This window comes from Suricata suricatta, chromosome 4, assembly GCF_006229205.1.
Source record: "Suricata suricatta isolate VVHF042 chromosome 4, meerkat_22Aug2017_6uvM2_HiC, whole genome shotgun sequence".
Taxonomy (NCBI): domain Eukaryota; kingdom Metazoa; phylum Chordata; class Mammalia; order Carnivora; family Herpestidae; genus Suricata; species Suricata suricatta.
The window spans coordinates 29594565-29604308 of record NC_043703.1 but is presented as its reverse complement, the minus strand read 5'-3'; the positions used below and the strand labels follow the sequence as shown (position 1 = coordinate 29604308).

Here is a 9744-nt window from a genome sequence, read left to right as displayed (position 1 = left end):
CCCCCCCCCCCCCCCAGCCCGGGCAGAAGTGCGTGGCCGCCTCCAGAACTGGCCGCTTTAAACACTGGAGCTGTGGCACTGCCCCAGTCGGTCGTCGTGTTGCTGAAAGTTCTCAAGACACACAAAACACCTAGAGGGCCCAGGGGGCCGCCCCAGTCCGGAGGCGGCCAGATACTGTTGACGTTAACAAGTAGCCTCGAAAAAGGCCTAGAAACAAAAAACTAACCTGAGTATCCGGCTGTAGAACCCTCACCGGTAGTTTCTTTCCTGGGTGAAGAGGCAAACTCATTGGTTGAGAGACCTCAGAGTAGGAGGAAATGCGCTGCAGTGGCAACGGAGAACTTGGGCACTACGAGTGACTTGGTGGCTCCTTCCCAGGAGCGTGGGGACGCGGCCTCCGGGCGTAGGGCCTTCGGGGCCTGGCCGCAGGGCGTACAGTGAGGCCGGAAGTAACTGTCCCGCCTCCCTCACAACGTCTGGAGAATCGTGCAGAAAATCGCCTTTCAGCCCCTGCGTGTTTATGCTCCCCAACGTCCAGGGGCCCGGCGTCTCCCTCACACCTCGGTCATCCCAGGCGGCTCTCTCCAGGTTCCGTCCGGTCTCAGGGCCTTGGTACTTTTGAAGGTGCTTCTAGATCCCACGCGGTGCTCTAACTCCACCGCCACATTGCGTTCATCTGACACAACGCTGCCCAGAAAACTTCTCCACTACCACCCCCAAGCCTTCCCTGGCTTCCCAGGCCGAAGAGCTCTCCGGATTAAGCCCTCCACGTGCCCACCTGACAAAGCCCAGTGCTTGCTGAAATTTCACATTTGTGAGTGATTATGTGATCCCGGCTTGGGTAAATAAAACAAAGAGAGGGTGGTGAAGAATGTTAAGAAATCACCACCTGGGGCGGCACCTGCGTGGCCCAGTCAGTTGAGCATCGAACTTAGGCTCAGGCCATGATCTCAGGTGTGTGAGTTCGAGCCCTCCCATCAGGCTCTCTACTCTCAGCCAGGGCCCGCTTTGGATCCTCTGTCCCCCTCTTGCACCACTCCTGCTCATGCTCTCTAGCCCTTTCAAAAGTGAAAAGAGAAAGAAACAACCAGGCCAATGAATATTTGTTTTGCACCCCTGTTTGCCAGGGCCAGATCTTGAAGAATGCAAAGTGCAGAACGATCCAAAGTGCTTTCTGTGTAGCCCACTAGGCAAAGAGGCCGAAGTGTGAGCGGTTGTCGGATCAGTCTGAAGAACAGACCCTCAATCGGGATAAATCATCAGAGATCTTTGTTCTTGATAATGTTTACCCTTAGGTGTAACTGCTCAATGAGCTTCACAGTCTCCTCAGGGATAAATGTCGTTCTTACTTTGAAATGTTTAAGTTTGCTGAGCAATGATCTCCTTCATGTCAGAGTGCTGAGATATGACCAAGCCCCAAACCAGCTCACTTAATTGCAAGTACAGATTTTGGTACTATATATATTTGACCACTCTGTTGGTTTGTTCTTTGGGAGAAATAATAAATGATACAAAAGTTCGCAGTTTTGCAATGCTGAATTTCTAGGTGGTGATGCTACTATTTGGTATATCAGTGTCAAAGACCTGACAAAACTTCTTTCTATACACAGTTTTATATTACTTTGTTCATGGTACCAGCAAATCCTTTCAGTTCTGCCTTCAATATACCTCCTGACAATTAATATACTTCACCACCTCCCTGCCCCCACACTGGACCAAGCCACCCATCATCTCTTACTGGATTATTGCATCCGTCTTCTAACTGCATCCACCTTTGCCCCCTACAATCTTTTATCACCACAACAAAGACAGGGATCCTATTATAACCTAAATCAAATCATGCCACTCTGCTCAAAGCCTCCCAGCGGTTTCCCATGTCACAAAAGAGTAAAAACCAAACTCCTTTCATTGGCCTACAAGACTGCACAGGATTGGAGATGCCCCCCTGGCACACCGCCACCTCTCTGCTGCCACTTACCCAGGAGCTTGCCAGCTTGAGCCCTCTCAGCCCCCACTGCTGTTTTCTCAGAACCTTTGCACTCCTATCCCCTTTGCTAAAATGTGCTCCCCTGCCTTGTCTTCCTCCCTTCTTCAGGGCTCTGCAACAAGACCTTCCCTTGATCACTTTATTTAATATAGCACAACCCCCCCCCCCGCAAGCTGCTGCCCCTTCTCTGCTTTGTTTTCTGTTTCCCTGCATTAGAATGTAAACTCCAAGAGTTCCTGGAGTTTGTCTGCTTGATTCATTACCACATCCCCAGTGCCTAGAACAGTCATGGTGTGTAATAGGTGTTCCATAAGTATCTATTGCTCAGTCGCTTATTCCACAAATATTAAGTGCCTGCTACTATGTTCCAGGCAGTGTGTTAGAAAATAATGTCTGCATTCTTGGAGCTCGTAGGCTTGTGAGGAAGACAGATAATAAATATACAGATCCGTAAGTCTGCTTTAGGTAGAGATAAATGCCATGAAGTAGAACTCTGAAATGAGACAGAGGGACCGAGCATGGGGATACTACTTTACCTAAACTGACTGGGAGAGCCTCTCCGTGCTGGTAACATTTGAGCTGAATAACAGGAAAGAGAGCCATTCTCTACCAGCTGTCACAACCTGTTCACCCACCACAAGCTGGCCCACCGCAGGAAGCCATTGGTATTTCCTTATAGAAGTCTAGGTTGTGCATGAGGGCCATCACAATGAATGAAACAGGATCTGAGACTGAAGAGATAATTTTCTGGTCCATTTGGTATGTTCTCTTTCTTGTCTACTCACTGGTAGTCACAAAATTCAAGAGGAAGTGTAATTGGGGAACTTCAGTGTTGGGACTTAGGGCCTGATTCTATGGGGAAAGGGAGGGCCATAACTCTGGCTTCTTCCGTATGCTAAATATGCATAACGTAAGGGAGGAGTCTGGAAATTGCCAGCCCTGTGTCTAGTCTCAATCTAGTTTTGCAAGCGACTCTGTACTTTTCTAAATAAGAGACAGCGCTAGCCTTTTGTCCTCAAGTGTAGGGCACTGGAAACACTTCTGACCTACATTCTCATCTGATCTATGTCTCCTCCCCCACCTACCACCTTCTCTTCTAATCAACTTCCCACCCCACCCCATGCACTTGGTAAATATTCTGCACACTAAAGATTTGAGCAAGGAATGAGGAAGTTTAAGAGAATAATATAAAGTTAAAAGGGGAGGAAGACTGGGTGAAGTGAAATGAGTGCCTAGGAGGATTGAATGAATTTAACCTATGAATTTAACATAAGCGGTCTGTAAGCTGTAAAACACCATTCAAGTGTCAGAATTGTGATTTTCCACCGCCTGTCATAGTGTCTGGGAAGCCTACGCAGTAAATACTCAAGGAATAAATGAGTGGCAAAAACATTGAAATGAATGCTATGAGGCAAGGGGAGAAGAGACAGAATCAGAAACTGTCCCAAACAAATGTTTAGCTTATTTATCATCCTGCCAGTGCGGTGAATCCCTTCTGTACATAGGCTTTAAAATTCATTGGCTTGTTACTTTCAGAGGAAGAAAAGAATTGGATACCAAACTTGAAGTAAATCAGGGAATAAAATGGTCTTAATAAAGAACTGGTAAAATATATCCCAATATCTAATCCTACAAAGAGAGAGAAAATGCTAAATAAAGGACATGGCCAAAACATTGGGCCAAGAAAATGAAGAAAATTCCAACACCATGATGATAGGACTTTTATACTTGATGGACCCAAACACGGAAACAAATGTTAATAATGTTGGAAATTTTTATGTTTTATTTCCATATCCTTATAAACAGTGTCTGAGACTTTTCCAGGGAACAAGTAGTAATATAATAGCAGGCATCCATAGAGCACTTGCTATGTGCTGACCTGCTAGCTGTTTCCATGCATTAGCACATTTAATCTATGAGGTTAGTGCTATTGCCGTCCAATTGTTAGAGCATATGGGCAAATTAGTGCTGGAGCTGGGGTTCGAACCCAGCAATCTCTCTTTAGAATTGATGCTTTGAAATGCTGTGTTTTCCAGCCTCTCACTTCTACAAATTCTTTAGATGTATGAAGGAAACGGGTTCTATCATTGTTCCCACTTTACTGATGGAGGACCCAAGGCAAGAAAGGTTGGGTAACCTGACCAACGGCATGCAGCTGTTTATCCCTGCTGGGGGAGAAAATGGTATGTGAGCCACAGGATTGGTGACCAAAAACTCAAAGTAGCTACTGTCAAAGAAGTGGGATTAGGAAGAGTTAACTCCTTGGCTACTGCTTCTGTCTTCTATCGATAGCACAATCTTGCCTCCAGTAGGAATCTCCAAGGACATATTGGAGCCCACAGACAGCATGGACCTGCTATTATCCTCCTCTTCGCCCAAGCCAGTCCTACACATGCTAAATATTATTTTATTTCTGGCCTTCTAAAATACTATAAGGGTTTGCAAAGCACCAGGTTCTTAGTAGGTTTACTTAGTTTTATTCTGATCTCATTAACTCCAGACAAGGATAAAGTGAGTCCCTGGAAACTGCTGAGATCCAGACTCTAGTTTTCAAATGCAAGCAGTATCCACTGGTCTTCTGGGACTTGTGAAATGGAACAAATGTATTCTACCTGTGGCTGTACATATCAAACTGAGCACAAAAATAGCTGGACCTCACACACGCGAGTGATTCTGGAATTTCTCACCAAGGCTAATTATTAACATCACTGCCTTGGTTTCAGATTGTGGTACTTTGCCTCGAGGTTAACTATGAATGAGTTACCACATTCTATTCTAGTGCCTTACGGTTTTGAGGGCTCTCATATGGTCGGCTTCACTTGATTATCACAACAGTGTCGGGAGGTGTCATTCAACAGTGTCACAAATGCAGAAGGGCGCTCAGAAAGGGCAGGTGGTCTCCGCTGCCCCTTCGATGAGAGCACAGTGCCAACAGTGCCTGTCAGGTGACTGGATGCAGTGCGGGGCTGCGAACAGAGGCCTCCCGTGTCCCGACAATCAGTGGTCTTCCAGCTCTGCAGCAGCCCTGTCAAATCTACTCAATTTAAGGCCCCACATGAGGGTTGTCTTTCAAAATAATCACCTTAGAGACTGTGTGCTTATTTGAGAAATGTCAGAATCACTCACCGTTGTTGGCATATCTGTTTAGGAATTTCCTTCGGAGCCAGCTTCCACAGGCACGGCATTGCATTACTTTATACTTATGCCAAATTTGGGGTCGATCTCTTTACAAGACTATGAAATGAGGGACCTCACTGCAGAACAGACCAGGATGTCTGAGAATAAATGAAAACAGTTTTCATGAGTGTGAAACTTAGGTGATGATTATGAGCTAGTCACCTTTTGACATTGGGTTTTAAGGATCTCATCCCTGCAACTCTCTAATATGCTGAATAGTATTGAGTTTAGGTTATACAGAAAAAAAGCCTGATTCAACCGCAGAGATTTTAATATGTGGTTCCAGAAAGTCTGCATATTTCACTGTGAGGTTTGGACAAGAATCCAAGCCACTGGCTAGACTGTAATGGGCGGCCTCTTATGTAATTGTAAGATCATTTGTTTGATATAATTAAGTAGGGGGAGGGACCTTTCCCTAACTTGCTTTCCAGTGACTGCAGAAATATGATGATATTTCACAGTAGGGTAATGGCTTCAAATTCTGCTAACCTTTAAATTTTTATCACCTAATAATGATTTACTTTTAGAAAATAAGTATTTTTTTCCTAAAGTACAGATGATAAAATCATACACTTTAGGTTGGGATGAACCTATATTCTTCTCCTGGCTTTGTCATTTAAAATCTAAGGTTTGAGGGGCACCTGAGTGGCTCAGTCAGTTAAGCGTCGGGCTTCGGCTCAGGTCATGATCTTGTGGTTCATAAGTTCAAGCCCCGCATCGGGCTCTGTGCTGACAGCTAGCTCAGAGCCTGGACCTTGTCTTCAGATTCTGTGTCTCCCTCTCTCTCTGACCCTCCCCTACTCACGCTGGTTCTCTCTCTCTCTCTCTCTCTCTCTCTCTCTCCCTCTCAAAAATAAATAAAACATTAAAAAAATTTTTTAATAAAATAAAATAAAATCTAAGGTTTGAGGCAGAGTTACTTGAAATATTCTGAATTTCAGGTCCTTATCTTAAAATGGAGCAAAAACACCACCTCATCAGACTCTTGTGAGATTAAATGAGATGATATAAAGCATTTCATTTTGCGGTGTCTGCCATCTAATGAGCACATCATAAACATAAGTTTCTACCACCTTCCCATTCCTGTCTCTAATGACCTTCTATCATCCCAGTAGTTCCCTGCTTGATATGCTTACTTTGAGAGTTTTATTACCTTTTCTCTTGGATGACATCTCTAATAATGTCCATAGTATCTAAAATGGGCAAGGTAAATGGTATTTCATCTGCTGTTCCCTCTTCTTCCCAGAAGTCAGTAATTCCCAACACAAATATGCTCTCTAGTTAAAAGATTCAGTCAAAATCTAGACAGTTTGGAAGTCTCCATTTCAGAGCTTATTTGTCATCCTAGACTTTGCACTCAAGTGACAATTAGTAAAACAGCTTATATGACTCAGAACTAAAAGTTCAGCCATTGGCAACATCTTGGAGGGAAAGTCTAGGTGGCAGAGGGCAGAGGTAAGGGAGCAGAAAGCGAATCTAAAGAAACTCTAGGTGTCCTTAAAATCTGAAGAAAGTGACTTCCTCTCTGTGCCCAACCCAGGAGCCTAAGTCAGAAAATGATGATGAAACAAGCCTAAAGAGGGCAGAGCCGCAAGGGCACCAACCCAAATGACAACTGTGATGTTGCCCATGGAGCTCCCAAACTACACTGGATCCACAAGAAGAAGAACACGTAGGCAAAGGAAACAAAAGCCTTACATCAGTGTAGCAGATATTACTGGAAGAGATAGCAACAATATGAGAAGGTTATCTCCTCTTTACATTGCATTCAACATCCCTTTAAGTGTTTATGAAGCACCTGCTATGTGCCTGATCCTGCCGGAAGTCACAATGGCTCCATACGTCCGTCCATGGCCCATGAGAATCTGCACAATATCAGAGTGAATGGCCAGCAGTGGGGCCATCAAGAGTTCCATATGTCACATAGGAAATCACAGGGAGGGAAGTTACCTTCTGTGTCAGTCAGGGTTCTCCAAAGGAAAAGAACCAATAGTGTGGATATCTGTATGTATGTATATCTACATCGAAATGTCAATCTGTCGATAGAAAGATTGATTGATTTTAATGAATTGGCTCATGTGACTGTGGCGGCTGGGAAGTCTGAAATCGGTAGGGCAAGCTAGCTGACTGGAAATTCAGAAAAGATTTGAAGCCTCCATCTTGAGTCTAAAATCTGTAGGGCCAGCAAGCTGGAAACCCAAGCAAGATTTCTGTTACAGTCTTGAGATGGAATTCCTTCCTTTCTGGGAAACCTGTTTTTTCTTCTTTGGTCTTTCATTGATTGGATGAGACTCATCCACATTATGGAAGGTGACTTCCTCTACCTAAAACCAAATCGTTGTAAATGTTAATCACGTCTTCAAAATAACCTTCATAGCAACAACTGGACCAGTGTGTGACTGAACAGTGGGGCACCACAGGCTAGCCAAGTTGACACAAAAACCACCATAATTTCCAAACAGCGTCCTATGAGAGGTGAAACCGAGCTTCTTTGCGGGAAAGATGACTGTCTGTCAACAAGAAGCCACAGCTTCATAAACTGTAAAGAACTGATATTCACTCACCCATTCATGCTAGTGTAAGAGCATCTACATTTACAAGTTTAGCCCCCCTTAGTCACTTGTTCTTATGATCAAGTTCTCTTCAGACAGACTCGTGGGGGTCCAAGCTGTTTGTGAATAGAGGAGGTGGTGGTCTCACTCCCAGCTGCATGGTGTGGAGGCCCTCTACTGTATTTACAGTATTTACCTCGGTAACCTAGGTGTGTGCATACACTGCACTGTATCTAAATGCTCACTGACTAATGAAGATCTTCTCTATTATTAATTAATCTTTTACATATGATTTATTCATGACTCTATTAAGGAGGCATGACAAGATCATAGAGGAAGAAAGCATATCATAACTAAATTGACGATACCTGGTGTCCCCCAAAAATCACATTTCACACCCACCTATGTACCTTTCTGTCTTCAGTCTTCAGGCTGTAAATGAACAAAGTGTTAAGGACTGATCTCTTCTACCCATGAATGAGAGACCAACTCATGCTATTCTGCTTTCCAAGGAGAGACAAAAAATAGTCCCCAGAAAATAAAGACACTCCTCCTCCAAAAAATTCCAGAAGGGATTATTAAATAGATTGTTTATGGACTTTTTAGCAAGAAAGAGAACTGACCTCTGGAAATAATAGGAGCTCACCTCAAGCACGTCACCTCTAACAAGACCCTTTGCCTGCTTGGGCTGCTTTGCTAAGGTCATGCAATGTAGTAATACTGTACCACAGGATATTATATCTTTATAAAATATGTGACAGCTCAATTAAAATATCTTTTTGGACAATTTAGGAAAAGTGATGCTGAATTATAATATCAATTAGATGGGCATGTTGTTGATAGTACAGGTCTTTTTAAGATAATTGATGAATGGAACAATGTCAAACTGAAGAGAAAGGGGTAGGAACAGGCTGTTTTAGTTCTTTCTACCTAGCTTTGATCAGGAAATGAAATGAAAATGTGAAAATTATGTTAACAAAATTTATGGAGGACACATATCTTGCTGGGCTAACTAATCCAACAGATAATGGAATTAACATTCAAAATCATCTACATAGGCTTCAGTAACAAAAAGAAACAAGCAAGAGAGAATGTAGTGAACATAAATGTACAGTCATGCAGGTGCATAAGATGCAGCTTAGCAGAAGTTTATGTGAAAACTTATCTGGGACTCTGCATCAATTGCAAGGTCAAGAAACCAGTAAGATGGAATGTCGGTAACACATGCCCCAAATACAACAGCTTTTACAAGTTGGAAAGGACCTCAGAAATTATCCAAGTCAAATCCCTCACTTTACAGAGAAAAGCTGAGCTTGCAATCATAGAAACACAATAACCAGTAGTAAAATTGGTATGTATGTCTTATTATAAACATCATGATCTTGAGTTATTTGCATTGTGGTTCTGATTTGCATTTCCCTGATGTTGAGCACCTTTTCATATACCTGTTGGCCACCTGGATAGATATCCAGACATTTTGGAAAAATGTCTATTCAATTCATTTGCCCATTTTTTAGTCAGTTTATTTGGTTTTTTGCTATTAGGGTATACAGGTTTCTCATGTGTTTTGGATATTAACCCCTTATCAGACATATGATTTGCAAATATTTTCACCCATTCCATAGGTTGCCTTTTCATTTTGCGATTGTTTCCTTTTCTGTGCAGAAGTCTTTTTTAGTTTGATGGAGTCCTACCTGTCTATTTTTGCTATATTGTCTAAATAGCCATCAATGGACAATAAAGAAAAATAATAAAATGGAATACTATTCAGCCGTAAGAAAAGAAGGAAATCATGTCATTTGGGACATGGATGAGGCATGCTAACTGAAGTAAGCTAAACATAAAAGGATAAATCCTACATGATGTCACTTACACAAGGAATCTAAGACAGTCAAACTCATAGCAACAAGGAGCAGAATCATGGTTGCTAGGGGCCAGGAGTAGGAAGAAACAGAGAGGTAGTAGTCAAAGGCACAGTAGTTCAGTTACACAAGATGGTAAGTCCTAGAGATCTACAGGACAGCACAG

The 9744-nt window shown here is 43.0% G+C and overlaps 1 long non-coding RNA gene across 1 annotated transcript in view; it reads right to left on the bottom strand.

The window, feature by feature from the left end:
* Positions 1-3747: 3747 nt before the first annotated feature.
* The window catches only part of LOC115289413, a 30719-nt gene continuing 24722 nt past the window's right edge, over positions 3748-9744 (bottom strand). The window contains exons 3-4 of the long non-coding RNA XR_003907616.1: positions 5114-5262; positions 3748-4152 (exon numbers count right to left, since the gene is read on the bottom strand). This is a non-coding gene — a long non-coding RNA (uncharacterized LOC115289413). The remainder of the gene's footprint in view (positions 4153-5113; positions 5263-9744) is intronic.